The following is a 23177-nucleotide window of genomic DNA, read 5'->3' as shown; positions in this document are numbered from 1 at the left end:
GGATCCCAGGGCTGGGACGGGGGCAGCCAAATTCTTTTTTGCTTGGAGCAGCAAAAAATCTAGAGCCAGCCCTGTTCTCAGTTCATCTCACTCCACTACTAAAAAGAAGCAGCAAGCCTTTTCATACGTGGTTTAGACTATAACCACTACTGGCCCTATATTTATCTTCTCCCTCTTCCTATTCCCTCCTTTGCCCATTGCATACCTTTAGCTGTTCCGGAGCAGCATGTCAACCAGAGTTGAGAGTAATGAGCTGAAGATCGAAGTCTAGTTCTGCCATTGACTCAGATGGAGGCCTTTGGTAAGTCACTTCAATTCTCCCTGCCTCAGTTTCCTTATCTAAGGAAAGGGAGTATTGGTTACTGGTAAGTGATATCTATCTCAGAGCAATGTAGAAGAAACCATAGAAGAAACAAGCAAGAAAAAACTATTCCTAATTATTATTAGCTTCTAGTTCCTTAGTAGGCTGCAATGCCATGGGAATCTATTTGGAAAACAATTCTTAACATGTTTATACAGTACTATCCCAAGATTTAGTTCCTATAAACAGGCACAACCATTTCAGTTTAACAATTGCTTTAATTAGCATTCAGAATGACGACTTAGAATTATCCTATTAATTTTGTTATGGCAGCATTTATAGCCTTTGTACTATAGAGCCATTTGGATACTATCACCATGTAACATCATCCCGGACAAAGTGTGAAAGGAGATAAATGCTCAGGTTTTGGTTCTTTTTGTATAAAAATATCCTTTTACATCTTATAAATGCCAATATATGTAGGTAAATTCTTAATAAATTTTACTAGTTGTTTAGAGAACATAGTACTACCTATTTGTATTTCTGGATGTATTAGTATGGTACCATTAACTAGAAAATGATGATACCTCTTTATTACCAAAATAATGTTAAATCTTTATTTTTCAGCTAAATAGAATTGTTTGTTAAATTCAGAGTAAAGCCGGTGAGATATTTTCCTATTAATTCCCCTTGACAACACTTATGCAACTATCTCCTCAGCTTTGCTTTGATATCAAAGCACAGTGTCACAAGGAAACAAGAATACATTGGACTTCTGATACACCTGATCAAAATGTAAGATAATAATGTAAAAAAATGACAGCCTCAGACAGATCCCTGAAGCAAATGTATTTTAGTAGCATCTTTAACTATTGTTGTTTGGTGCCTGTGCTTACAGGAAATGATTGGAATTACAGGGTAAAAATTTATATTCACAGGAACCCTTTTAAACTGTGGCCAACAGAGGAAATCCCCCTACAGAAAAGGTTGAAATTGGCTGAACTATTAATTGCAAATTTATTTATAAGAGTTGGCCTCTTTCCCCCACCCCCTCAAGTTTGTTGGCTACTGAGATTTGTTCGGTGAATGGTATTTGGGTTTTTTCCCCCACTAAAAATTGATTGCAAGTACTCTTTAGAGTAGTCAATATTTGACTTCAGGCAGTGCTATTACTCATAAATAAAATGGGTTTTCTTCTTTTTCCTCATTAGATTGTGTGTTGAATGTTGCAGGGAGAAGATGGGAGCACTTAAAGATGAGATGCAAAGGAGATAGGTTGGCCCAGGAAATTTTACATGCTTTTTGCATTCTATTTGGCTTCATACATTGAGCCCAGATTGAAGGATAGTTAGGTTCCCTCTGACTAAGGAAGATAAAGCTCTAAACAAAATTTATTAGCTGTCTAGCCAACTTTACATTTAAATTTCACGTGCCACATTCCCACCCTGTAACTCCGTAATTGCATATATTACACACAAAAACAATGTTAAAAGACTATTAAGGTTGGAAAATTAAGTACTCAAAAATTAAAAAGTGCCAGAATTAAGGTTGCCTGTGCAACTTTAATTCAGCTCCTTTGTACACTATCTGAATTCCCTCTATCCGAAAATCCTAGTTAGACGAATCCAGTGTCCACCATGTAACTCTTACAAATCACAAAAAATACATTCACAAGGACAGAATATAGCAGTGATATCCTTTCCCAGCATGTCTAATTCATGCTACACCAGTGCAACAATGGATCCACTCACAATGCAGTTCCACGACTGCAGAATTGTGTCCAGTTTAAAGTACAGCCTGTGTAACTAGTGTCCATCTCCAATCAGAACGCCTCTCCCATCAGAGTTAGGCAGTCCAGGACACAGCCACTCCCAGTGACCAATGAAGCAAGGATCTCACCAATATAAAAACCTTCACTGATTGGCCACATCCAGCCACAACCTGGGACAGGCATCGTAAGTCCCAAGACAGCCACAGGGCAGATGGGGCAGGGACTGACACCCAGAGTGCTGCTATTCATTGTCTCCTAGCCTAGAATGGTGAGAACAGCAGCCAGCCAGGTAAAGAAATGCCTCTGAGTGACTCCAGCACACCACTCCAGCTGTACCTGGACATTTACTATCTTCTAGCTGATAGCTTGAACACAGCTCAAAATAGCACTTCCATTTATCTGAATGCTTGGTAATTGGAAAGTTTGGGTGTCCTCCAGGCCCTTTTGCACTGGATACATTTTCCCACTGTTTCCCAGTTCCCTTTAGCAGCCAGTCCTAGTTTCTCCTCCCTCCATCCTTACTGAGTCCTTTTCTCCCCATCTCCTAGTCTCCACCTGACTCTCTAGGCTCCCTGGTCCCAGTATTTTCCCTATGCCCTCCAGTCCCAGTTTCTCCTCGACCCCATTGTCTCACCAGCCTCCAGTTCTAACCTTCACTCTGATCCCCCAGTCTCCTTTTCTCAATCTATTCCCCTGCCCCCCGATCTGACTCTTGCCTCTTCTATATTAAAATAAGGTGGCTTCCTCCTACATGCTACCTGGTTGCCAGCAGGGGAGCACTGAGAGCACATGGAGATAGTCTTCTTGCTCTCAGTTATGGTGAGGATGAAGCAAAGGATGTAACAATTGCAGGGAAAGTCCTTTTTTGGCCCCTACAGCCCGGGGAAACAGCATGTTTAGTGCAATTACCACATTCAGAGAATTTAGCTGCAAAGTTCTAACAAGCCTCTACTGAGCATGTGCAAGCTGATTTTTTTCTCCCAAAGGCTCATAACTGACAAATTTTGCAGATTTTTGTGGGGCCAGGACAAAGCACATCTCTGACATAAGAACAACCTCCCTACCAAGATCAAGACTCTGCTCTAAAGCAGCTAGAGCTTCTCAAAGAAAGAGTTTCTAGAGCTGCTGTTGTTGCTGTTTTAAACATGAGCAAAACAACATCTCCCCTCCCTCTTCCCCCAACAGCTGAATTATTTTAGTTGAAACTTAAAAATAATGTTTTGAAGCAGACCCCTGGAAAGGGAAATTTCAGCCTAATGGTTAGTTTTTGGCAAAGCTATAATCAGCTGAAAATAGAGGCTTATAATGTGAAATATCAGGCAGCCTTAATTATCAGCGACACTACCAGCTCCTGCTATAATATACAGATACACACATACAGAAAAAGCATATTTGGGCAAGCACATCTAATACAAAACACTCTTCATTTCCAAAAAAATGCCTATATTCACATAATAAAAGGTCCTCTTCAAACATTCAAGCAGAGAGAAATTGGTCTCTGACAGTGGAAAAGCAAATTTTAAAAGAAAGCATCTGAGCAAGATCAGATCAAATCATGATTACATTTTTCCCACAGTTCACCTGGCTCTAGGCAAGACAATGTTTTACATAAAATGGTAAATACAGATGCAGCTAGAGGAAAATTAGCAATGACTTTTGGTTAGAGAACTCTATACAAGTAACATACACATCTAAAAATTAATTAAATACAACATAAATTGTTTTCAGGCCAGATCTCCATTTTCATCAGTTCAGTGAACTACTGGAAACGAACAAGAATAAGTTTTTGAGTACAATTAATTGCAGGCACAAAAACATGCCTGCAAAAATCAAGGCATTATTTGAAAATCAGGTGTACAGATACTATTTATACAGGCAAATTCTGCTCCTATTTACATCATAGTAAACCTGAAGTAACTGATTTGAATTTACTGAGGCTACTAGCGTAAATAAAAGTAGAATCTGGCCACACAGGTAAGAATTTAAATGACATCAAATAAGAATAAATTAATTAGCTGGTTTAAGTCTGATTTTGCAGTGGTACAAATCTAGGGCCAAATCCTGCAGTCATTACATAGTACCAATTGATTTCAACGGGCATTGCTGTGAAAAGACGATAGGAATGGGCGTCTAGAAAACTGAGACCCTCTGAAATTTAATGTTGTCTCTTTATCATAATGTATAGCTACAACAACAAGCTCTGCACATATTTCATAGAGCATAATCCATTTATCAAATTCTAGGAAGTAATGAATCAGTGATTTCACTGTTTTACTGGGGTTTCACACAGTGATGAGCATGTCGGGCTATGATAATCATTCTGGCTCTGATTCAACAAAACATTCAAGGACCTGCTTAAAGTTAAGCACATCCTTAAATGCTTTGCTGAACAGGGATGGATCTAAGCACAAGCTTAAATATATTGTTGAATTGAGGCCTCTACTTCTTAGAAATAAAGGTGTGATTTCAGATGTTCTGCTATCAGGGGCGGCTCTAGCGATTTCGCTGCCCCAAGCACGGCGGCATGCTGCGGGGGGCGCTCTGCTGGTCGCCGGTCCCGCGGCTCCGGTGGACCACCCGCAGGCACGCGCTTGGCGTGCTGGGGCCTGGAGCCGGCCCTGTCTGCTATGAAAAATAATAAATATTCCCCATTATTAATGTCTACAGTAAACTTTGTGATGTAGTATATTATAATGGTCCCTTGTACAACATATGAGATTTTTGACAGCAGGTAAGCAAAATGTGTTTATTATATTTATGGTTGAGTATATGTTGACACATACAAGACAGAGTCAGAAATGCAAACATGTTCAGGGATTTTCCTAAGCATATACATCTTGCATTATCATACACAGACATTGCTTGTTGTTTTATGTAGAGTGTGTAAATGTTAAGTTACTCCATTAACTGATGAGACACTATAAAAGCCAATACAGCTCAAAAGAGCTGGGCACGAGTGGACCAGAGGCTTGTGAATGTATCAGACTGCATGGAATTTGAAGTGAGGAGCACAGGCTGTAGAAGGGAATCACTTGGAAGGGCACCACCAAGTCAGTCTGTGGGTGCTCATGGATAGAATGCTAGCTGCAATTGCACTGAATCCTTTCATGTGCAATCCAGCATGTGGGCTAGAAATCTGGTGGCTTGGGGGTTCTAATCCCATGTTTGTCACCACAGCGACACTCCTAGTGTGAAGTATCAGAGGGGTAGCCATGTAAAAGCAGCAAAGAGTCCAGTGGCACCTTATAGACTAACAGACTTATTGGAGCATGAGCTTTCGTGGATGCATCCGAAGAAGTGGGTATTCACCCACGAAAGCTCATGCTCCAATACGTCTGTTAGTCTATAAGGTGCCACAAGATTCTTTACTACTTCCAGTGTGCTAGCTCAATCAGAGTTAGTACAGAATGCAAATACTTAAGCCAATGTGCAATTTAAGCATGTGCCAAATCAGGATCTTAACCTCTATGTACAACAATTTCTCTCTTTGTGAAATAGAGCTAAAAACTTACACCAAACCTTTTTGTAAAATATTAAGCTATCTGGACGAAAACTCAATATAATTACAAAAGAGGCATTTGATATCTATCTTTTTTCAGTCACAGAAAAGGAACTTCCTTAAGGTGGAATTACAGTCACGTACATACAGGTCTGTCGCAACTTACGTGCATTTAACATGCGTGATTTCAGCTTTACGCTGAAAGCCGGAGTCCGGGGAGGCGTGGCCTCAAGTGGAAGAGGCGTGGCCTCAAGATTTAAAGGTCCTGGGGCACCAGCTGTGGCTGGGAGTCCCAGGGCCTTTAAATCACCCAGGGGGATCCCAGCTGCAGAGGTGGCTGGTAGCCCCTGGGGCGAACTAAAGGGCCCGAGGCTCCAGCCACTGTGGAGCTCTGGGCCCTTTAAATGCCAGCTCCGGGCCCTTTAAATGCCAGCCCCAGCCCGGCTGCCAAAGCTGCAAGCGGGATTTAAAGGGCTCCTCCGGGCTCTCCACCGCGGGGGGAAGCCCGGTGGAGCCCTTTAAATCCCGCCTGCAGCTCCGGCGGCCGGGCCGGGGCGGCATTTAAAGGGCTCCTCTGGGCTCCCGGTGGCGGAGCTGCGGGTGGGATTTAAAGGGCTTGGGGTTATAATTTTCAGTATACGCGGTTTTCGCTTTACGCGATAACTGCAGAATGGAACCCCCGCGTATGATAAGACTTGCCTGTATCAGCAATTTAAGGGTAAAATAATATTACAGCAATGTATAGCTGTCAAAAACAGCCATCAGAATCCTAAATTCAGGGAGCATGAAGGGAATAAGTTTGTGTGAGGGTTAAATTGGTAATACAAGTTACTTGTACTAAAATGATTAAATGAATCTCAAGGAGAACTGGAGAAATAGAGCCTGGTTGCAGTGAGTCTACAGGTGTGCTTTCTTCTTTCTTCCTCCTAGTTGGCCTTATCTTGAAATAACAGAATTGGACATGTAAAAGCAACAAAGAATCCTGTGGCACCTTATAGACTAACAGACATTTTGCAGCATGAGCTTTCGTGGGTGAATACCCACTTCTTCGGATGCAAGAATTAGACATTTTTACCTCTGAGCAATGGATTAGTGAAGCCTTCTTGGAGTTAAGAAAGGCTGCACTGTGTGTTACTAGCTGTGTAAGCCTCCATTTTGGGTTGATTGGTCACAACATATTAGGGGTGGGGTTAAAGAACTATAAAGCCTACCCCAACCCTGAGGGATTTACTTTAGTTTGAGATCTTAGTCTAGTCAGGAATCTGCTCCAACTTTGAGAAACTTACTCTATCTTGGGGAGTTGGAGGGGAGAAATCTAGGCAAAACTCCCATTGATTTCAATGGTACCAAGATTTCCCTCTGAGATTTTGATATCGTTCAGTTCACGAGTTCACCTCAACCTGGCATAGCCCAGAAGCTCACTCTATTCCTGTAGTTTATTTCAGCCTGGGAACCTCATTCAGCTCAGGGCACTTGCTCTAACTTGGGGAACTTATTTCAGTCCTGACTGCCAGGAGATTTAAGTTAGAAACCTCTTTGCCCTTAATGGCAGGGATTCATAAAGGAATGTTACTTTCTTATGAAGTTGTACAGGAATTTTGCAAGTTAAATGAAAATGCTTTCTGTGGGATCTTAAATTAAAATAATTTATTGTATTAGATTTTTAATGGACTCCTGACTTTTGCTGCTTTTTCCTTTCACTGAATTTATAAATCTATGACTCACAGCTCACAGGTTAAAATCATAGTAGAAAAAAATGCAAACATTTCAAAGGAGATGCATACATAAGGCACTCAAACAATCTCAACTCCAGGAGCAATATCACTACTCCATCTTTCCTTCTGTTCTTTTCATGCCTGCTTTAGGAGAGGGCTTTTTTTTTTTTTGAGAAAAGTTTTTAGAAAAAAAATTCTAAATTTGGAAAAGCTTCTGTACAAACTCAGTGAGAGTTCTGCCACCTTCGCCTTGTGTTGTGTATGTGTGTGTGCGCTCATGGTAAATGAGTGTATTTGTAAAGATTCTTCCACTTATCACCTCCAAGGGTCGGTGCAAAGATTCTGCTTCCACTTGTGTTGGCTATGCAGGGCAAATAATACAACACAGCCCCCGAGGGTGAGGGATTGGTGACTCCTCCAGTGGAGGAAGAGTAGAGCAGTATTCATCTCCAAGTCTCCCTAAGGTGATCGCTTTTGATACATGGCTACTTCCAGGAGGAGGAGGAAGCATGGTTCCTCAGATTCTGAGGTATGGAAGTAGGGGATGGACATTTATTTTTCTTCTCAAATGTGATATGAAGAGGAGGCTCATTTTCTGGATTAGTTTTAATGATCAGAAATGCCTTGAGGAAGCATCTCTTTCAGGAAGACTATTTCCTCAGGAAAAGGTAGACCCCTCTGAGTTTCTGCAGATAGCGGGGAGGTGGTATGGACAGTTTCCTTTGATGGCACAGCTACTGACACCAAGAGCAGATACGATAGAGGGTTGCACAGGAAATTTATAGTGTAATTTTCCCCTTTGACAGGGCAAGGAAAGAATATACCAACAGTAGGTAACTGACAGAGTAGCTCTGGTGACTGTAGGGCAGGACAGGTGGTATGAAGTGTGGGGAGGTGCTGTGATTCCCCCCTTCCATTTAATTGTGGGTGAAAAAAATCAGTTCTAGCATAACAAATATTAAATTAAAGCAATTAAATTGTAATTTGAAGCCTGTCTTTGCCAGGACACAGAATTTGTTTTTGGTAACCACTGGTCATTCTACACCATGTTAAAGTCTGTCTGAGCTCAGCTGACCATTCTGATGTCCCTAATTCAGTAGTGAATAACTTCCCAAAGTGACTCATTCAGTCTCAAAATTATTCAAGATTTCCAATAAATCTCATCTAAGTCCCCAAGCATTTAAAACATCATAACACATTTTTTCTGGCTACTGTACCTCAAAAAAGGCTTTTTCTCATTCTCCTCTAATTTTGTGGGGTGGGGTGTTGGGGGGGGGAATTCTTCTGGCCACCACCTAAAATTCAAAATTTTGAGTGAAGTAGAAATGAATTATGAGGATTTCAAGCAGTAGGAGATGTTTATATTGGGAAAAGAAGAACCTACTTTAACCATGGCTACTCTGTACGGACTGTCTTTAAATGATCTCCAAAATCCTAAACACATAGGACATGCTTGGTTGCTAATACACTAGACCTACACTAATTTGTATATCAGTAATCCTCATAGCCTTTAATTCCCATATGAAAACCATTGGTCTCGCCCCACTTCTGAGCAAAGATTTTATAGCAGAGTCCTGTAGTGGGGTTTCATAGTACTAAGACTTTATTTTACAAACTATGCTATGTTACATTTACTAGTAACCTATGAAGTACTGTCATGAATAATTAAAACAAATCTACATTTGCTACAAGTAAAAGAAAAAAATTTCTTGTGATATATTATTCTTGCTTCTTATTGCTTATTCCCGGGTTCCCTAATCTGCAGAATTTATAGCACAGTGGTTACACTTACAGTTCATTTCATTTTCAGGGGTGTTATTAGTTGCAGAGCTTTTCCTCATTTTGGCTACATAGGATGTCACTCAAACAGGCAAACTCTTTCCAAACAAAATGAACTGTAGTGACCACTATAGAAATACTGTGATTGCTATATACCATAATTGTTTGCAGTGTTGTTGTTGTAGTGTTGGTCTCAGGATATGAGAGACAAGGTGGATGAGGTAATATCTTTCATTGGACCAACTTCTGTTGCCTCTTTCACCAAGACAACTTGGTCTGATAAAAGATACTGCCTCACCCGCCTTGTCTCTCTCATAGACTATAATTGTTACAATGGGCTTCACAGCAGGGTGATTCAGCAAAATGGCTATCATTTTTATGACCACACTGCTGGACATTCATTGCTCACTTTACAGTGATAACATTTTTTAAGCTCTTCCATTCTGATAGATGCTGCTTGTTTGTGAGAGATTCCCTATAATTAAAATAGGCAATACTCTAGTGATATTGGTACAGACCATTTAAGTTTAACCACTGTATGTTTGTAAAATACTTGGTCATTGCTTTGTGTCCAAAACACACATGTTTCTTAGGTGGGGATGGGGGTATGTAGCTACCTTTCGTAAAAGGAGATTTGTTATTCTGTTTCCTATGTTGTGCACTTTAAATGTAGGGGTATCTATACTCCCAGATGCTGAGACTTTTACCATTTGGTGATTCAGTTCAGAAGCAGAATGTTAGAGTAATAGACTGAGTGTTCGCATGTGTGCGCTCTCTCTCATGGAGGCATATGGGTATAGTACATATTTGGCTCTTTGTGCATACAAAACACCAGAGCGAGGAAAATTACTTACCTGCCACCATGTCTAATGAGGCTTGGAAGGATTAGATATTTATTGGTAAATGACAGGAAATGCTGATGTCACAGTACACTCACAAACCAATGAAAAAATATTTCCATTAATAATAATAGGCGAAGTAAGAAAAATGCTGCTGGAGAACATCTTAGAGTTTGATTCAAGGATATTTACTTGTGAAGTTGACAATGTGTGTTCTAATGCTTATAAAGCTTTAAATTTTTGAACCTCAAACACCTGCTGCCATTAAGTAACCTGATCTCCCTTGTCTGATCCCTGCCCATAATTTCCTGCAACTGTGAAAATTAAATTGATTAAAAAATAAAAAAATGCTTAAAAATAAACAGCAATATCTGTTGAAATATAAAAAAATTAAAATCAAATCAATGCCAAGCCTATCTATAACTATTTGTAGCCGATTCTACTGGCAGAAGTCTTTGGCTTACAAGTGTCTTATCACAAATGAGTCAATGATTTGATGGATCTTATCCTGAATTTGAAACTGAATACAGCATGGATTGTGGCACCTTTTTACCAGATATATACTCATTGTATATTTGTCAGTTGCAGTGATTTGGGAATAGCCCTGTGATATGACAATATAGGCACTGTGGTAATACAAATAACTATATAAACTCAGGGACAATATTTTCCTCCTTGAATCAATTGGACACTGCACAAATACAGCTGCTTTGCCCCCCTACTCTCCTTAAACCACAAAATCGTTACATGTCCTCTGAAGGGTGGCTAAATAGAGGATTAAATGACTTTTAAAATAATCATTAATAGTGCATTTATTTCTGCATTGATGCAATCCCTAAAACACATGCTATTAGCATGATTTTCAGCAACTGAACTGGTGTGAATTGTTAGTAAATCAGGCCTGTAATCTTCAAACATATTCCCTAGGCTTTGAATCCAAAACCATCTGGACACTGTGACAGTCTTCTATTTATTACATACAAATGCTTGGATACTGCCGATGCATAAACAGTAATTAAGCACACAAGCCAACCATGCATGCCAGATTTGCTAGAACTATCCTTTGAGTATCTTAGAGTTTCCATGCCAGTGAGCTTATTGAGGCATTGGCTGGTGATTAAACATTAATGATTTATGGTGCAGGCAGGGTTCATTTACTGCTTACTGAAATATGTTTGACAGCATCTTTGTGATTTCCCAAGAATTAATACTTCATAGGTAATTTTTTTCAGAGTCATTTTCTAAATTGCTTTCAGTAAAGATATGAGGTAGCAACTAATACAATAATATCTCATATGTGTGAGTCTAGTGTTTTTGTTCACTGATCAGAGCCATACAGAGAGGGGGGAAAAACCCACATCAACAAATCCTTAACAACGGATAAGTTAAATAGTGAGTGTAAAAGTAATTTCGACGCCTGAAAAGAAATACTGTTCTGTGTAAGTTTCAGGGAAGAGTCTAAACTCAAAATCTAAGGGCAAAAACTATCAGACTGAGGGTCGACCCACCTCCTACTGAAGTCAATGTGAGTTACCCATTGTTTTCAGTGGAAGTTTGGTCAGGCCAGTAGTGTTTGAGTAGTTCTGATTTGGGTCTCAATACAAAATGTATGTATGTAACAGTTTAACGTATTGTTTTACACAGGGTTTCATTTATAAATGAAAAAAGTCTGAGGTAGTCAGTCTGATGGTCAATTGGCCAAAAGGAAAAATACTGTGTTCCCACAATGTAGACAATGAGGATTCTATTTCCCATTGCTTAATCACATATTAGGAGCGCAAAACCTGTAGCATAAAACATTCCATGTCTATGCACTCTCACACGTAGATTTCTATTGGAATGTCAGATCATATGAAAGCAGAAGGGTCTCAGTGACCATGATACTGAGCTTGGAATTACACTTGAGATATTTGGCAAGAAATTATCAGCTAGAGAATCATTATTGTAGAGATTCAGTGTTGATACCAGCTGATAATTGCTCATGTGTGTTTGCTTTGTTCTGATGTTACATCCCTTCCCTCAGCAATCTTGATTTCCCAGAGTCCCAAATTACCCTTATAGCATAATTTTTCACTGAAAGTTAATCATGGAAGTAAGCTGTGATTCCCAAGGATTCCCAAGTTTTCAATTTTAGCTGTAGCACCAAAACCATCTGTGGCATGAACCAAGTCACAAACTCCCCATCTTAGCACTAAGGATGTTTGGAGGAGTCCTTAATGCATGCTTACTTAGTTTCAGTGGCTGTCTTGAGCAATTTCCAGTTGCTTTTATAGCAACTCCTATTGATTCATTGGTATCCTATATCAGTATCACTGTTGCATCTCTCTTTTGAGCTAAGCATCATAAATGTGAAGTTCTTAGTACTATATAAATTACAGAATGTGGTGGCTGCATCCAGCTTTCTCTTCCAGGAAGCTCTGATTTGCCATTCAGACCCAGGGCAGAGACTGAAATCCATACCTGCTCTGTCTCCAAACAGGTCATTAGAAGACACGAAGCCTCAAAAGGTAAGGTATGGGAGGTAGTTGCAGGCAGAATAAGATCAATGGGATGTCTAGTCTACACACAAATAAGAGGACTTAGTCATGAGGAGTCTTAGCTGAATAGGGACCTACCCAAGATGTTGCAAATAGGGTTGGCCTCAGGTTTCATGGGACCTAAGTGTGACCAGTTAACTGGTGCTGACAAAATAGGACCACCCAAATGACCATTTTAAGAGATTAGGAAATAATTTCCTAGTGTCCTCTATCCCCTACTGATAATGTTGGTGCTTTGGATAATTCAGTTGTTGGAAACATCCTCATTTTGCAGGAACCATCCTGTGATATTGGCTGTTGATAGTGATCCTGGATTAGCCTCCTGCCTTTACTTCTCATTCACTTGAGTATTTTCAAAAAAGCACACCCTATTTGAGGCAAGTCTGTAATACAGTCAGTCATGCAGTCATTATTTAAAAATGAATTTCTGCTTTTGAATCATGTTGAATTGACAGTAATGCAGACTGAAGTCTCTGTTTAGCAACAGAACATGTATAGCACTGATAGCAACAGTACTGGCTTCCCCATGACATTTTGCCACTGTACCATCTCATTCCTAAGAGCATTTTGTTGGGTAGGAGGATAGCTCAGTCTCCATATACATCCAATCTTGGACCTTTTTGCTGAGAGAGCACATGCAAGTGACACATGGAGAGGTGGTTCTGGTTTGCAAATGCCTAATCACCAGAAAATGGACTGGGATCACTAGCTTAATTTCACATAAGCCTTCAAATAAGCTCCAGTAGTGATAGCTTTGGGTCACTATGTGCCTGGGATTTCCTCACCCTCTGTTTTAGCTGATTTGAAGCACAGCTCCTCTAGATGTATGTTGTAATTTTCCAGTTATACTTTTAGACACTGAAGTTTTCCCTTTGGGGTATCTGCAGAGATTAGCAGAATTTATGAAAAAACACATTGGTGTACAGAGAGATGCAAGACCACTGCTAACTAAATTAATGTAAATGATTTAGGTTCCCCTCTAACATAGTTCCTTCTTCTCTGCTCACCCTTCCCTCCCTAGCAGGCTTCCAGTACATTTTTTTTTGCAAGTCTGTAAATCATCCTAGTAGCAAGTCATTCTAAAACAGCCAAAGATTCAGGGATAATGGCACAGTAGGTCAGTACACTAGTCTTTCATATCTAGCAGAGCAGAGTTAAAATCTTAGCTCAGAACCCAAGTTATAAGGAGTTTAGTAGCCTCATTCTATTACCTGTTTGTTTATATTATTAAGGCCAAGTCTACACTACAGACTTAAATATGTATAACTACATCACTCAACACATTTCTGAATGACGTAGTTATACTGACCTAACCCCTGGTGTAGACAGCACTATGTTGACAGGAGAAGTTCTCCTGTCGACATAGCTACTGCCTCTCGGGGAGGTGGATTAACTACGCTGACAGGAGAAGCAGTCCTGTTGGCATAGTAGCGTCTTCACCAAAGTGATGCAGCTGCACCACTGCAGCGCTGTACATGAAGACAAGATCTAAGCCACCATAATATTAATATTATTTGTCACAACTGGCAGACTGGGATAATAGAATTGTTGCAGGTCTGGCAAAGCAATGTTGAGCATTTGAAGAGAACCTGTGCATGCTGTGCCTGCCCCTAACTAAATCCCTCTGTTTAATGAGCATAATAGCACAGAATTCACTCACAAATATCCCAAATAGGCATAGATTATTTTCTAAGATAAAATACTTCATTAATTTTTAACCTGGATACTTCAAAATCTGTACTTTAGAACACCCACAGCATAGAGTTGGTAGTGATGGCTATTGGCTAGTAGAGCTTTAGTTCTGTAACCATTAGAGATTATTTCCCTATGATCATTGGTTCTGCCCCTTACCATGTAACCTTACAAAACATGCATTGCTTCCTCTATCCAAGCAGTCATCAACCTTTTATTTATAAGAAGGGGTGGATGTCATTGGGATTTATTTAATGCTTTACAGAAGCTTCATAGCCAAACTGATCTCCAGCATTTTAAATTAAGAAAATGGGTGATAGATATGAATCATCAACATGTCTTGTTAAAATACATTTATAGTGAGGTAGCAACCATTGTGCCAGGCCTTGTACAAAGTCATAATAAGATACAATCTGCTCCACAGGGATTACAACCTATGGTCCACATCCTACTAGTTGTTCTGTGCTAGAGGACCCTGAAGGCTGTTCCATGATTGGTGTCTAAAAAGACAAAAAACAGACAATTGTGGGAGTGGAGGGATGTATATCACACATGCAGTGTGATCAGGGTGACTGGCAGGTACATGTCTTGATTCTGTCACTTTTTTGGTGTTTTTTTTAGGTTGGTTTCTTAATCTTCATAATTGTTCTTGCCCATTTGTTATTTTTCATTACTTAATCCTGTTCTGATTTTATATATCATATTAATGCATATTCAATTTGTTTTTGTTCATCTTTGCCTTTTTTAAAATTTTAATTATTCTTGCTTATGCTGTTGTTTTTCAATTTTATTTTATCAGCCATTTGTCTCCCCACACAGGGTTTATTAAAAACTAAAGCCCTCTCCCCTCATTGACTATTCAAAATGGGATTGGAGGGTAAGTACAAATATTCAGCTGAGTGATACAGTGATATATTAGATACTGAATGATTTTACAATAAAAGAAAAACTCACTTAGGGCCTGACTTTCCCATTCTTCCTTAGGACTAGTAGACTATTACTCCATGGATAGTACAACGTCTGTCACTTAAGCTATTTGAAGAGTAAATTACTGCTCAGCACGGGTAAACATAGCAGAATCTGCCCCTTGCTGATTTATATTTTAAGCCCACTAGAAAATCATTTGACATAATATAAAAATCTGCATAAATGAGAGCACAGCCACAGAAAAGAATAGAAATCATTGTTAAAGATAGAAAGCTTCCAAATCTATAAAGCCACTCTGTAAAAACCATGAATTATCTTTACTTGGCAAATGAAAGGCAATAACAGTAAAATGTGTATCAGTACCAACTGTGATGTGAAATTTAAAGCTCTAAAACTTCATTAACATCAGACTGGTAATGATGTACCATATGCACTGGTCTGCATTTGCCTCAGGATCTCCAACTTGTGGTTCATTTTCTTCCGCCACACCCTCTCTTTAAAAAGGATGACTCAGACCGTTTTGGTGAAGTGCTCAGAGGCTAACATTTAGGGTAGGCATCATAGAAAATATCATTTGCTTCACTATACCCTGGTGGATTGCTGTAATTTGCTATTTCTAGGACAAATTAAGTTCTTTCTAAAATTAACTGCAAACATGAAACAAGGGTGTTAGAATATTCAAAAACGATGCTTTCAAAACTATCCACTGTGCAGTCTGAAAAGGTAAGTGTTTTTAAAAAAATGGAGGATGAGACAAAATTCTTATAAAAGCTTTTTTACAGAAATGGCTGATAATGTATTTGGGAAGTATGCTTTAAGGGGATTACAGAGATGCATTAACCAGATTAGGCAGTTGATTAGACATGATAGGTGAGAGGCTGAATATCTCATTACTATCCCTTGAGCCATACAGAATCCATACACCTGTTTTAGTCTGATCCTTTAGTCATTTGTTTGTTGTTCCCCTTTATAAATTATTCAGGACCCATTCTTTTGGTATACACATTAATGCCAATGGAAATTATGGCTATGTATGGAAAATCAAATAAGCACTTTTGTGTGTATCTGCAGTTTATTAAATGTAAAAAATAAATAAATAAAAGCTAATGTTAAAACACCATGAAGGTAATCTGGTAACATTTAAAAAGTTAGGAACCACAAAAAGTTAAGATTACCAAAGCAACATTGACTAAACCTCATTGCACCTACATGGTACATTCTAGTCCTCCTTTTCTTATTAAATAGGAAGCTTACTGTACCAGTATGGCTGAGTTAATATTGCTCTACTAACATTTACATTTCCTGATTTTTTTTCTAAATTTTATTTTAACTATGCAGTGTTATCACTCCATTAACACAGGATGGACTATAGCTGTACACTGTGTGGGGAAAACATCTCAGTGAGTTGCCCAGGGTGCACAGAAAGCGGCAGAGTGTCTTCATTAATGTTGAGGTAAGTGTGCTGAGGTCTTTACACCTCATTTTTAGAGATGCAGTATTTGTTACATCATATTTCAGCTACAGATTCTCAATAGAGTAGAAGGGAGGTGACATTGTAGTCCCATACCCACTGTTTCCTCGTAGTGTCTAGTACCACTGATGAAGCTATGACTCTATAATGTACTAGATTGGAGTAGGATAAGGAACCTATTGCAACCACCAGCTAAGAGATATTTTCAGCTCAAGCAGTAAAGGTTGAAGAACTAGGATGCTAATCCCAACTATGCACAAAATCATCAAAATATAGGATTGTAAGGGACCTCTGGAGATTTAGTACTGTCCCTGGGACTGAGACAGGACTAAATATTATCTAGACCATCCTTAATAGACCTTTGTCTAACCTATTCTTTAAACCTTCAATGATGGAGATTCCACAACTTCCCTAAGTAATTTGTTCCAAATGCTTAATCACCCTTGCAATTAGGAAGTTTTTCCTAATGTTTAACCTAAATCTCCCTTGCTGCCATTTAAGCTCATTGCCTCTAGTCCTATCCTTAGTGGATAAAGAGAATAATTTATCACCGTCCTCTTTATAACAACCATTTCTGTACTTGAAAACAGTTATGTCCCCCTTCAATCTTCTCTTCTCCAGAACAACCCCAGTTTTTTTTCAATCTTTCTTCTTTGGTCATGTTTTCCAGACCAGTGGCTCTCAATCTTTCCACACTACTGTACCCCTTTTGGGACTCTGGTTTGTCTTGTGTACCCCCAAGTTGCACCTCACTTAAGAACTATTTGCTTATAAATTAAGACAAAAAATACAGAAGTGTCATAGCACACTATTACTTAAAAATTGCTTACTTTCTCATTATAAAATACATTATTTGGAATATAAATATTGCACTTACATTTCAGTGTACAGCATATAGAGAAATATAAACAAGTCATTGTCTGTATGAAATTATAATTTGTACTTCACTAGTGTTTATGTAGCCTTTATAAAACTAGGCAAATATCTAGATGAGTTGATGTGCCCCGTGGAAGACCTCTGTGTACCCCCAGGGGTACATGTACCCCTGATTGAGAACCACTGTTCTAGACCTTTAATCACTTTTGTTGCTGTAATGAGGTTCAGTCACCACTCTGGTGCCTCCTCATGGCTGATATGGGAATTAGCTCGGGCAGCCAGTGTGCCCTGCTCTGGTGGTGCTCCACCCATTACCTCTTCTGCTCCTGGATTCACGTCCCTCCAAGGACCATGGTGTCCTCTTCAGTGATGCAGCCCTCCAGCCGTGCCACACTCTGTGCTCCCCCATTCCAGGGGACATCTCTACAATCCCTGTCCAGCCACTTCTTTCAGTGGCAACTGCAGTCTACTGTTTAGCCACTTCCCCACTGGTGAGTGTGGGGGGAGATGGATCCTGTAGAAGGTCGCGGCTTGCTGCACTCCCTCCGACTCCTCAGTAGATTTTCCTGGGCCCCCTCCCCACAGCCCCAACACCCTATTTGCCCTTGCCTCAGGGCCTCAGCCTGCAGATCCCCACAGCTTGCCTGGAGCTTCCTGGAGCTCTCTGCATCTCTACCTGCAGCACTGATTTGTCCAGGGTGCTAGCTGCCTTCAGCCTGCAAAGCAGCCCATCCGTCTCCCTCCTCAAGCTCCAGGGAGTGACTGAAGCTACTCTGCCCTGCAGCTCTTCTTACAGTGGCCTGTCAGGCCCTGATTGACTGATCCCCTCAGCCCTTCTCTGATTAGCTGCCTCCTGCACAGCCTTCCTAGGGTTCTATTAACCCCTTAGAGCCCAGAGTGGGGTAGGCGCCCCATCACAGCTGCTCTCTTCTGGACTTTCTCCAATTTTTTCACATCTTTTCTGAACTGTGATGCCCAGAACTGGACATAGTACTCTGGTTGAAGCTGAGTAGAGTGGAAGAATTTCTTCTTATGTCTTGCTCACAACACTCCTGCTAATAATCCCAGAATGGTGTTTGCTTTTTTGCAACAGTACTACATTGTTGACTTATATTTAGTGTGTCATCCACTATAACCCACAGATCCTATTCTGCAGTACTCCTTCCTAGGCAGTCATTTTCAATATTGTATGTGTGCAATTGATATTCCTTCCTGAATGTAGTAGTCTACATTTTCCCATATTGAATTTCATCCTATTTATTTCAGACCATTTTTCCAATCTGACTGAATTCTAATCAAGTCCTCCAAAGCACTTGCAATCCCTCCCAGCTTGGTATCATCTGCAAACTTTATAAGTGTCCTCTTTTTGCCATTATGCAAATCATTTATGAAGATATTGAATAGAATCAGACTCAGAACAGATCCCTGCAGGACCCCATTTGAAATGCCCTTCCAGCTTGACTGTGAACCATTGATAACTACTCTGAGTAGTTTTCCAACCAGTTGTGCATCCATTGTCTACTACGTTCATCAAGGCTACATTTTGCTAGTTTGCTTATGAGAAGGACATGTGAGGCAGTTTCAAAAGCCTTACTGAAGTTGAAATGTGACATATACTGCTTTCCCCCTATCCACCAGGCTTGTTACCCTGTCAAAGAAGAATACTAAGTTGGTTTGATATGAGATGTTCTTGACAAATCCATGTTGATCGTTGTTTATTACCTTCTTATCTTCTAGGTGCTTACAAGCTGATTGTTTGATTATTTGCTCCATTATCATTATAGGTGCTGAAACTAAGCTGACTGGTCTATAATTCCCTGGGTTGCTCGTATTCCCTTTTTTTACAGATAGGTACTATATTTGCCCTTTTCCAGTCCTCTGGGAACTCTCCTATCCTCCACACATTCTCAAAGATAATTGCTAATGGTATTTCATCAGGGCCTGCCGACTAGAAGACATCTAACTTGTCTAAGTAGTTCTTAACTTATTTTTCTCTATTTTACCCGTAGATTATACCCCATTTACATTTTTAGATGAAAACTGAAACAAAAAAGGCATTGAAGCTTTCAGCCATTGCTGCATTTTCTGTTGTCTTACTCTCTTCATTGAGCAATGTGCCTATCCTGTCCTCAGTTTTCCTCTTGCTTCTAATCTATTTATAACATATTCACTTGTTACACTTTGTCTCATGTTAGTTTAATCTAACCTTTCTAATTTTGTCCCTATATGTTTGTGGTTTTTAAATATATATTAACATTTTAATATATTTACTCATAATTTGACAGTTTTCATTTCTTGTATGCCTTTTTTTTAGTTGCCTGTCTTTGAAGATTTCCTTGTTAAGCTAGGGAGTTCTCTTACTATACTTCCTATCTTTCCTATTCATTGGGATAGTTTGAACTCATCCCTTAATGTATCTTTAAAAAACAATCAACTCTCCTGAACTCTTTTTTCCCATTAGACTTGCTTCCCATGTGATCTTATCTACCAATTCTCTGAGTTTGCTAAAGTCTGCCTTCTTGAGGTCCATTGTATTTTTCTGCTGTTTCCCCTCCTACAATGTGTGAATATTATGTTTCTCTCTCGTCAGGATTCCTTACAATTCTCCCATCCTTGCATGGTAGAGAAGCAAGGTATTGTGGTGCTGGCAAATACGTCACTCATGGCAAATCATATACACTGTGCTACAGTATCCTCATCTTTAACTTGTGAGAACAATCAATTAATTAATGTTTGTAAAGAGCCTTCAGGCTCCCAGGTGGAAGATGACATGAAAATGGAATGCATTATCAACCACAAAACCATCTTTCCCTGGCTATTATCATAATAATTAAATCCTACTTTGTACTTTTATAGCACTGTCTGAGGATTTCAAAGCATTTCAGGTATTTAAGAAATCAGTGTAAGATTTTTTTTTCAGGTTGTCTGTGACATTTTAAATGAACAAAATCTAATTCCCTTCCCTCAAAATAATTTTCATATCAGGGTTCTGAAGCTTTTTTGAGCATATAAGAGGTACTGTAGTTACATAAAAATGTCTTAAAGAACAGCACAGTCCGACTGCTGTCTGAATTCATTCTTTGAACTCACAACCACCTATTGGTGTAGTAAAATCTTATATTGCAAGATGAAGAATAATCATAAGCTTTAGGGGAAATGAGCAGCTTCATTCCCAGTTATAGATTTTTTGCATGTTCAAAAACCTCACTAGAAGGGAATTATTAATAATTAATATCCCACTCATTCTGAAGCATTTTAATTAAACCTTTTGGGTAGTTTTACACTTGGCTATACCTTCAGTATTAGAGCATGATTTGAAAAAAATAATGAAAAGGTCACATAAATTTCATGTTTCATTAAAAAGTGTTTGCAAGCTATGTTGGAACAGATGTTACATTTGACTTTTAACAGGCTAGTAGAAAGTGTAACTAGAACTGGTCAATTAGGGAGAAAAATTAGTAATGTACATTTCTGCTTTGACCGTGTGCACATCCCTTATAGTTCATTTTTTGGGAACATTCAAGTGACAGAAGTTTTGGTCACAGAAAAAAAATGGGAAATTTCATCAATCAAAAATGAAATTCACTTAAGATGGAAGAAGAAATGATTGACAATGCTTAAATCCTCCAATCAGGAAACAAACAATGGCATATGACTTTGATGCCTAATCACAGAGCTCAAATGCTAAATCGGTTATGTTGAATACTCAAAGATACTTGCAGAGAATGCTTCGGGAGCAATCCATTGGCCTCAGTTTTGTTCACATAAAACATTTGAAACAAGTTTGAATAGTCAACAAATTATTAAATTCACAGTCTGAAAACAAAAAGAAAAAGAGGGATAAGTATGCTGAAAAAAATGCTAATTGTTCATTCAGCTGTAGAAGTAAGAAGAAACCAATGCAACAGTGAATGTGCCATTGATTAACATTCACATAACATATAAAGCTAAATGTTTTGGGTCCTGAGTAGAGAGTCTCTAGTGGGCTCCCTTCGTACATGATACTGCTACACCTGCAATCATCTTTGATGCTCAGACTAGCAGCTACTTCATTTAACTACATCGGGGCTGGTGACAAGGTGTTCTCAATGAGCAGACATGCTCCCTTCCTGAGTTGACATACTTCGGAACACAGTCATCTGATCCCCCAATCTTTTATTGAGTGGTGGGTATGAGTACACAGGGAATGGGAAAAGGTACAGACCAGGAGAGAGATTATTTTGGCTACCATAAGGTTTATTAGGAGAACTTCTTTTAAATGTTTCCACCTCATGGAAAGTACTTTATATTTTATTAAGATTTGTGTATTTACTCTAGTAAATGTGCATAGGGTTTCTAACTCTAGAACACAATATTTTTTTTTAATTTCTCTCTCTCTGGACGTTAAGACCACCAGACATGATGGGTCAGCATTTGTGAATCTTAAAGTTTAAATAAGCACCTGTTCTCTGCATCTAACTTACGTGGGGAGAGACTCTTATATCTGCCTACTGCAGAGTTTCATTCACCTCCCTCAGAAGCATCCGGTGCTGACCTCATTCGGAGCCAGGATATTGGACTAGCTAGACCTGGAGTCTGATCCAATGTGGTACCCCAAGTCAACAGGACTACAAGAGTAAGCTCTACTCAACTTATAAAGCTACAGCTCTGGAGCAAATTCTGAGGCTTCTTGAATGTCAGATTACGTTCTAGAAGCAAAAGTGGTAAAATGGTTAAAATAAAAATTACAGTATTACAGAACAGTGTTCCTTTTTGTGTTTTTTTCCTAATAGGATTGCACAATTATATAGAAATTGAACCTTTTAAAATGTTCTTTTCCTAATGACTTAACATTATTCAGTTCCTAATAAACTGCATCATGACACTGCTTCTGCATGTATTAAAAGCCTTGATAATGTATGCTTTTTATCTTATAAGTATAATGGTTGAAAGAACTACCCCTTAAATGGAAAATTACTGGAGGCTAGTTTTAATAGCATCACATTAGGGGAGCTTTTGTCAATCATTTAACGAATACATGCAAGATAGTTGGTATTTATTAAATTAATTACTTTTCAAACATGAGATCTATTTCTGATCAAGTACAACTAGGGTGCTGTAATGGTATTAATTTCATGGCTAAAGATATTCTGTAAAGCAAAACATTCAGTTATAGCATGACAATGTATGATACACTGACTGCGTGATCTCAGTAGGGAAATAAAGTTAACTCGTGTTCACTGTAACACAATGTTTTAGTTTTGAAATTAGGTGACTTGCCTATGTGAGTTAGCAATATGGATTGGTATGTGGCAATAGCTTTCTCTTCTCCGTGATTGTTCCACTGTTATCTAGAAAACCCCTGGCCTGGAGAAGGAGAAGTTATTAAATGGTGCAGTCCTCTAACATTAGAGATGGCCTCAAGCTGCAAAGTTCAGGTCCAGATCTCCATCTCCCCAAAGTTTTGGGACACTCAGCTCTGTGGTTTTTGTTCTATTATAAGAAGAAGAGCAAGCTGTGAAGTCTGAATGTAGATTCACATTAAAACTTCAAAGTTTTGGGATGTTGAGATCTAGGGCTTTTATTCATGCCCATCAGAAGTATAAAATCAGCAGCCATTATCACTCAGTGAACTAACATCACTTCAGAGCATAGTGTGAAATGCTGATGTTGCTCCTGCAGTGCATTAGTGTGTTTTGAAGGCAACACAAGTCAAGTAATCAGAGTATTTCTTTTCTGGAATGTGAAGAATAGACTTGCACATTGTTCTATACAACCAAAAAAACGATAG

The 23177-nt window shown here is 39.2% G+C and overlaps 1 long non-coding RNA gene across 2 annotated transcripts; it reads left to right on the top strand.

Annotated features, from left to right (window-relative positions):
* The first annotated feature begins 235 nt into the window (after positions 1 to 235).
* On the top strand, positions 236 to 22054 carry LOC120396405. 2 transcript variants are annotated; one of them, XR_005593102.1, is made up of 6 exons: positions 236 to 301; positions 12316 to 12411; positions 14558 to 14712; positions 14953 to 15010; positions 16421 to 16513; positions 21796 to 22054. It is a non-coding gene; the product is annotated as an uncharacterized LOC120396405 (long non-coding RNA). The 2 variants fall into 2 exon arrangements; XR_005593101.1 differs by having other exon boundaries at positions 16399 to 16513.
* Positions 22055 to 23177: the final 1123 nt, after the last annotated feature.

The sequence above is a fragment of the Mauremys reevesii genome, linkage group 2, assembly GCF_016161935.1.
Source record: "Mauremys reevesii isolate NIE-2019 linkage group 2, ASM1616193v1, whole genome shotgun sequence".
NCBI lineage: Eukaryota > Metazoa > Chordata > Testudines > Geoemydidae > Mauremys > Mauremys reevesii.
This window is presented reverse-complemented; position numbering and strand designations above follow the sequence as displayed.